Source organism: Macaca mulatta, chromosome 11 (genome assembly GCF_049350105.2).
Source record: "Macaca mulatta isolate MMU2019108-1 chromosome 11, T2T-MMU8v2.0, whole genome shotgun sequence".
In the NCBI taxonomy this organism is placed as follows: Eukaryota; Metazoa; Chordata; class Mammalia; order Primates; family Cercopithecidae; genus Macaca; species Macaca mulatta.
Genome location: NC_133416.1, coordinates 65,585,911 through 65,594,290, shown reverse-complemented (window position 1 = coordinate 65,594,290; position 8,380 = coordinate 65,585,911). Strand labels below are relative to the sequence as shown.

Genomic DNA, 8,380 nt, shown 5'->3' with positions numbered 1-8,380 from the left:
TATTCCCATCAACAGTGTATAAGCATTCTCTTCTCTCTGCATCCTTATCAATATCTGTTGGGTTTTTTTTTCTTTAGTTTTTAGGAATAGCCACTGTGACTGGTGTGAGATGGTCTCTTATTGTGGTTTTAGTTTGCATTTCTCTGATAATAAGTGATGTTCAGTATTTTTTCATGTTTGTTGTTCTGTTGAGAATTTTCTGTTCATGTCCTTTGCCCACTTTTTAATGAGGTTATTTCTTTTTTTCTTGTTTAGTTGTTTGAGTCTGTTGTAGATTCTGAATATTTAGTCCTTTGTCAGAAGCACAGTTTCCAAATATTTTCTCCCATTGTGTAAGTTAGATGTTTATTGATCATTTATTTTGCTGTGCAGAAGCTTTTTACTTTAATTAAATCCCATTTGTCTATTTGTGGGTTTGTCACATTTGCTTTTAAGGTCTTAGTCAATTATTCTGTGCATAGGTCAATGTCCTGAAGAGTTTTCCCTAAGTTTTCTTCTAGAATTTTTATAATTTCAGGTCTTATATTTAAGTATTTAATCTATCTTGAGTTAGCTTTTGTATATGTTAAGAGATAGGAATCAAATTTTCTTCTTCTGCATATAGCTATCCAATTTTCCCAGCACCATTTATTGAATAGGGTGTCCTTTCCCCATTGTATATCTCTATCAACTTGCCAAAGATCAGGTGGTTATAGCTATGTGGCTTTATTTCTATTCTCTATTCTGTTCTGTTGATCTATGTGTCTATTTTTATACCAGTACCATGCTGTTTGGATTACTATAGCCTTGAAGTAAAATTTGAAATCAGGTAACGTGATGCTTCCAACTTTGCTCTTTTTGCATAGAATTGTTTAATTCTACTAAATGTAAAAAGAAGAGCTGCTACCATTCCTACTGAAACTATTCCAAAACATTGAAGAGGAAGGACTCCTCCCCAAGTCATTCTTTGAGGCCAGCATCACCCTGATACCAAAAGCTGTCAGAGACATAAAAATAAATGAAAACTTCAGGCCAATATCCTTGATAAACATTGATGTAAAGATCCTAAACAAAATACTTGCAAACCAAATGCAGCAGCACGTCAAAAAACTAATCCACCACAGTCAAGTAGGCTTTATGCCTGGGATGCAAGGCTGGTTCAACATATGCAAATCAATGAATGTGATTCATCATATAAACAGAATGAAAGAGAAAAATCACATGATCTCAATAGATGCAGAAAAGACTTTCGATAAAATTCAACATCGCTTTATGTTAAAAACTCTCAATAAACTAGGTATTGAAGGAACATACCCCAAAACTAATAAGAGCCATCTATAACAAACCTACAGCCAACATAACACTGAATGAGCAAAAGCTAGAAGCATTCCCCTTGAATACCAGCACAAAACAAAGATGCCCTCTCTCACCACTTCCATTCAACATAGTATTGGAAGTTCTGACCAGAGTAATCAGGCAAGAGAAGGAAATAAAGGGCATCCAAATAGGAAAAGAGGAAGTCAAACTATCCCTGTTTGCAGACAGCATGATTCTATATCTAGAAAACCCCGTAGTCATAGCCCAAAAGCTCCTTCCACTGTTAAACAATCTCAGCAAAGTTTCAGGATAGAAAATCCACGTACAAAAATCACTAGCATTCCTATAGACCAACAACAGCCAAGCCAAGAGCCAAATCAGGAATGCAAACCCATTCACAATTGCCACAAAAAGAATAAAATACCCAGGAATACAGCTAACCAGGGAGGTGAAAGATCCCTACAATGTGAATTATAAAATGCTGCTCAAATAAATCAGAGATGATGCAAACCAATGGAAAAACATTCCATGCTCATGGATAGAAATAATCAATATTGTTAACATAGCCATACTACCCGAAGCAGTTTACAGATTTGATCCTATTCCTATCAAACTACCAATGACATTCTTCACAAAACTAGAAAAAAAATTTTAAAATTCATATGGAACCAAAAAAAAAAAAAAAGTTTGAATAGCCAAGGCAATCCTAAGCCAAAAGAACAAAGCTGGAGGTATCATGTTACCTGACTTCCATACTACAGGGCTACAGTAATCCAAACAGCATAATACTAGTACAAAAATAGACACATAGACCAATGGAACAGACTAGAGAGCCCACAAATAAGGCTGCACACCTACAACCACCTGATCTTCGACAAAGCTGACAAAAACAACCAATGAGAAAAGGACTGCCTATTCAATAAATGTTGCTGGGATATTTGACTAGCCATATTCAGAAGATGAAACTGGACCCCTTCCTTACACCATATACAAAAATCAGCTCAAGATGGATTAAAGACTTAAATGTAAAACCCAAAACTGTAAAAACCCTGGAAGACAACCTATGCAATACCATAGGAACTAGCAAGGATTTCATGAGGAAGATCCCAAAAGCAATCACAGCAAAAGCAAAAATTGACAAATGGGATATAATTAAATTTAAGAGCTTCTGCATAGCAAAAGAAACCATTAACAGAGTAAACAGACAACTTACAGATTGGGAGAAAGTATTTGGAAACTATGCATTTGGCAAAAGTCTAATATCCAGCATCTATAAGGGATTTAAATAAATTTACAAGAAAAAAACAACCCCATTAAAAAGTGGTCAAAGGACATGAACAGACAGCTTTTAGAAGAAGACATAAATAGGGTCAACAAACATGTGGGGAAAAAAAGCTCAGTATCACTCATAATTAGAGAAAGGCAAAGCAAAACCACAATGAGATACCATCTCACACCAGTCAGAATGGCTATTACTAAAAAGTCAAAACATAACAGATGCTGGCAAGGTTGTGAAGAAAAGCGAACACTTACACACTGTTGGTGAGAGTGTAAATTATTTCAGCCATTGTGGAAAGCAGTGTGGTGATTCCTCAAAGAGCTAAAAACAGAACTACCATTCAGCCCAGCAATCCCATTACTGGGTGTATACCCAAAGGAATATAAATTGTTCTACCATAAAGACACATGTACACATATGTTCACTGGAGCACTAGTCACAATAGCAAACACACAGAATCAACCTAAATGCCCATTAATGACATATTAAAGAAAATGTGGTACATATATACCGTGGAATACTATGCAGCCATAAAAAGATCAAGATCATGTCCTTTGCAGGAACATGGATGGAGCTGGAGGCCATTATCCTCAGCAAACTGACACAGAAACAGAAAACCAAATGCCACATGTTGTGACTTACAAGTGGGAGCTAAATAATGAGATCAAATGGACATCAAGAGGGGAACAACAGACATAGGGGCCTACTGGAGGGTAGAGTTTGGGAGAAGGGAGAGAAACAGAAAAAAACAACTGTTGGGCACTAGGTCTAGTACCTGGGTGATGAAATCATTTACAGAACAAACTCCTGTGACACCAGTTTATCTATATAACAAACCTGGACATGTACCCCAAAACCTAAAATTAGAAAGAAAGAAGAAAGAAAGAAAGAAAGAGAGAGAGAGAGAGAGAGAGAGAGAGAGAGAGAAAGAAAGAAAGAAAGAAAGAAAGAAAGAAAGAAAGAAAGAAAGAAAGAAAGAAAGAAAGAAAGAAAGAAAGAGAAAGAAAGAAAGAAAGGAGGGAGGGAGGGAAGGAGGGAAGGAAGGAGGGAAGGAGGTAAGGAGGGAAGGAAGGAAGGAAGGAAGGAAGGAAGGAAGGAAGGAAGGAAGGAAGGAAGGAAGGAAGGAAACAGATGATCCTAGATTATCCAGGTATCACTAATGGAATCACAAGGGTCCTTATTAGAGCTAGGCAGAAAGATCAGACTCAATAGAAGATATGACAGAAGCAAAAGATTGGAGGTAAGGAATAGGAAAGGAAGAGGCCATACTCAAACAATGCAGGTGACCTTTAGAAACTGAAATAGGGAAGGAAACAGATTCTGCCCTGAAGCCTGCAGAAGGAGCACAGTCCTGAAAATACCTTGGTTTTCGACTTTTGGCCTCCAAAACTTTAAAAGATTAAATCTTGTGTTGTTTTAAGCTCCTGCATTTGTAGTAATTTGTCACAGAAGCCACAGGAAACTAGTACATACAAAGTATTTTTAGTGGCCTCTTTGACCACACTAAAACTTCCTCTGCTGTTGAGTTAAAACTTCCTCTCAATTCTATGCTTTAAACAGTCCTAAGGAGTCCCCTAATGCAGGGCATCTGGTGTCCTGAGTGGGTCCAAGATGTCCAGTCTGCTTCTAGCAGCTGTTCAGAAACTACACTGACAGCATACTCAGCCATGAAGACTCCCATTCATTTCAATGAGGAGAAAGTTTTTAAGCAATTTTGCAAAGGGTAACTATAATTGCAGCTTATATAGTCATAATTATATAATATATGTATAATATAATTATACAGTCATAATTGCAGCTTCAGTGTATCTGCGATGACAGAGGAGAAATCTATTTTGAACAGCGATTATTTTTATTTTCTTTTATTAATTGTGTATTGAAACAAGTAAGGTTCTCTGACATCAAACAGACCAGTTCTGAGGTTTTACCCAAGATAATTGAACAGCCCCAGCTTCTGCAGTGTTTATCAAAATACAAAAGAAAAAGTAGAGGTCATCTTTTTTTGATAGCAAATTGGACTCTTGCAAGCTAAGGGAGAGAAAGCTATGTCATACACGGAGATAGGGTACTTCCAAGGGTCTGCAGGTTTAGAAGCATGGCCTGCCTGGCTCACGCACACTCCTGCTGGTGAGGCCAAAGACATCCCACCAATATGTCTGAGAGAGTGTCAGTGCTGGAGGCAATGCGCCCACTCTGGCCACATGCTTACCAAGGGACAAGTGGGGCCTGTGTCCCCTGAGCTTGCTGTGGGCAGGTGGATGGGCAGCTGAGCAGTCTAGCGGAGAGTGGACTGGCAATGGGCTCCTAGCCCAGCCCTTAGGAGCCATGGAAGCACAGGGACAAGCACAAGGCTATGGGATGCAAAGTGACCCAAGGACAGGTGAGTCACAGGGATCTCTATTGCAATCATGCAGAATTGATGTGGTCTGACATGCCACCACCTCACATTCCTGAGGGGAACAGCCAAGCTGGTGGCTAGCATCCAGGCCATAACTGCAAACCCACACTGGGCAGGGTCTCCCTTCTGTGTGTTCAAGTGTTCTCAAGTTAGATTTTTAACAATTTTAAAAATGGCTGAGTTCAGGCTTGAAACCAACTACAAAAATGGATCTCAACACAGCTCTAAAACCAGGGGTGCATCCAGTAATCCCAACACAGTGACTCCCGGAGACCAGGTGTCCATGGGCCTACATCCCCTCTCAGCACTGACCAGCACTGCATTGATTTTACTCTTTACAATAAAAAAACAAACAAAAAAAAAAAACACTGAGTAATCTTGCACGTGACTGCCAGAAACTGTCTTGTCAGAAACAAAATCTATTTACGTTTAATGAAACACCTGGCCACAGGCTTCATCTGCCACATTTACAGCACAGTGCAATGCACACAATAAACCAAACCACAAAGGCAGTTTCTGGCACTCATAGCACAGAGTTGTTTGCCACATGGGAGTAAAGCAGACATTTTAAGAGGAGGAGGGAGATGGAGGAGGGTGTCACATTCACTTCTAGTTCTGGAGCTGACAGGACAGCCAGTCCAGTCCTTCATGGAGCTGGTCACCACGGGCGCCACAGGTGGCCTGAATGTACCAGTTCCTGTGGAGCAGGGAATGCAGCCCCAGCTTGTCTGTGATCTCAGTGGTGTTCATGGTGTTGAAGAGGGCCTACTTGTTAGTGAACACCAGGGGGACCGCATTCCAGAGCTCATCCTGAGCCAACATCCTCATGAGCTCCTCATGGACCTTGTTCATGTGCTCTCTGTCACTACTGTCCTCCATAAAGATCAGGCCTTATGTGTTCTGGAAGTAGTGGCACCACAGAGGCCAGATCTTGTGCTGGCCTGCCGTGTACCACACAGTGAAGCTGATGTTCTTAGACTCCATGGGTCTGTACTGAAGCCTGTGATGGGAGTGGTGGTCACAATCTCACCCAGCATCAGCTTATACAGAATCATCATCTTGCCTGCAGCATCCAGGCCCATCATGAGGACAAGCGTTTCTTTTCTGCCAAAAACACCCTTAAAGAGGTTGGTAAAGATATTCCCCATGGACCCTCAGCCTCCCAAGTACCTGGAACTACAGGCTTGCACCACCACACCTGGCTAATATATACATTTTTAGTAGAGAAGGGGGTTTTGCCATGTTGGCCAGGCTGGTCTCGAACTCCTGGCATCAAGTAATCTGCCCACCTCAGCCTCCCAAAGTGTTGGGATTATAGGCATGAGCCACCATGCCTGGCCTCCATCAAATAACTTTAAAAAAAAACAGTTCTCTCAACTTCCTTGCATCGCTGTCTTCCCTTCACACTCCCTGGAGTTTGTCTCCACATCTAGACTTTCCCTGAGCTTCTGATCACACTGGCAAATATCACACAATTTTCCAATTGCTATCACTCTAACTCAAGGGTCTTATCTGGGCTCCCCTTCCTGCTCCATAACCCCTTCTTCTGTCTTTGGTCAAATCCCTTTTCTACTTCTTGAAGTGATGCTTCAAACTTCATTGTCTCCTTAAGCTTCCTACTCTCCCCTCCGCAATCCCAGCCCTCCCTCAGGAAATTATCTCACTTCACGCTTCATGTGAATTTCAACTTCTTGCCCCCTGTCTCACCACTACCTTCATTTAAGGCCAAGCTTCCTTTCTTGCTTTGTCTCCTCAGAAGATGAGATGTTCCTCCTCTAGTTCAAAACTAACTTCTTTCTTTGGGTTTTAATCTCATTCTGTTTTATTTCTACCTCAAATTACTCCGATTATTACCTGCTCTCTCTCTCCCATTCAATTGTCTGTTTTCCCTCAAAGTATACAGTTGCTCTAGTCATTCTTATCTTTGGAAAAAAAAATATTTGGACTCCAAAATTCCCTTTTGCTTTGAGCCGCACTTTCTAGACCACTCTTGATTCCTCTACTTCTTTACCTCTCATTTACTCTTCACCATAATTTAATGTGTACTCCAAAAGCAGCCCTGAAATTACACTGGCAAATACGACCAATGAGCTCCATGTTTCTAATTCCAACAGACATTCTCATTACTAAATTCCTTGTTAGAAAATGAGAACAAGAAATTAGCTTAAACAGAAATAGAGAATTTTTTTAGGGTTACAGAAATGACTCCACAGGACTCAAAGGCAAAAACGCCTGGGCTTCCAGAAAGACTAGAATCAAAAAATGAGAAGTTACTGGCAATTTGGGCAATTTTTCCTCTCTGCCTCCACTCCCCTCTATTGCCCTAGTATCTGTAGATGGGCTTTCTCTGCCTCTTCTGTCCATGTAGCATCCCCAATGAGTCCTCATCAGTGCTACACTTCAATGTCTCTGGTAGAATTCATTCCTTCTGAGGTAGCTATCTCGTTTTAAATCGGCTCTAAGACTAAAAGTTATTTATGTTTCTACACTCTGTCTCCCTCCTTCTTCCAAATAATCTACATCCTACTTTTCAGACTACAAAGAATAAACTTAACCTATTTTTATACATATCATTCCTACCAATAATTCAAAACAACTATCATGTCTTATTGAAGTTTCCTCTTCTCTGAGCAAAGCAATCCCAGGTCCTGGTCCTCCCCAGCCTTAACCAGGTCTAAACCAGTGGCTCCCAAACCAGCAACAGCATCATTTCCTTTGGGAACTTGTTAGAAAGTAAGTTTTGGTGTCCCAAGTCAAACCAATTGAATGAGAAACTGTGGGGCTTAGGATTCAGCAATCCAGATTTTTAAAAAGCCCTCCAGGTGTTCCTCATGCATGCTCAAGTTTGAAACCCACTGCGCTAACCTTTCTCTCATCTGTCTAATTCTCCAGAAGTGTGACTCACCTAAGCTGAGCACAGTTCCATAGGCATGGGGTTGGGTGATACATACAATAAAGAACAGTAAGGTCTTCATCACTCTTGCTGTTCTTATTAACACTTAACAGTAACTAAAAAGTATTTTATAGATTTGTTTGCTGGTTTTTATTTTACTACTCACGAGAATGTAAGTTCCTTTAAATGAGAAGACCATGTCTGCTTTACTCATCCTTGTGTTCTTAGTGACCAGTACAGCACCTGGTTAATGGTAGGCACTCACCAAATAATTATTAAATAAATAAACAAATAAATGAGTGAATACTATGATAATTGGTTGTAGCCACATCATATCATTGATTCATATTGAATGTGTAGTCAACTAAAGGTTTCAGGACATTTTTCTCCCACCTGATACACATACATTTGGGGTTTTGTAGCTAAATATGGGAATTTGCCTCTATTCCTTATCAAATCTCAGCTTGTTAATCTATAATTTCAGGCTATAAAGATCTATTTTCTTTTCAAATAT

General features: G+C 40.0%; 1 pseudogene; it reads right to left on the bottom strand.

The window, feature by feature from the left end:
- Window positions 1-5,582: 5,582 nt before the first annotated feature.
- On the bottom strand, window positions 5,583-6,121 carry LOC100424644 (ADP-ribosylation factor 1 pseudogene; annotated as a pseudogene).
- Between the last annotated feature and the right edge of the window lie 2,259 nt (window positions 6,122-8,380).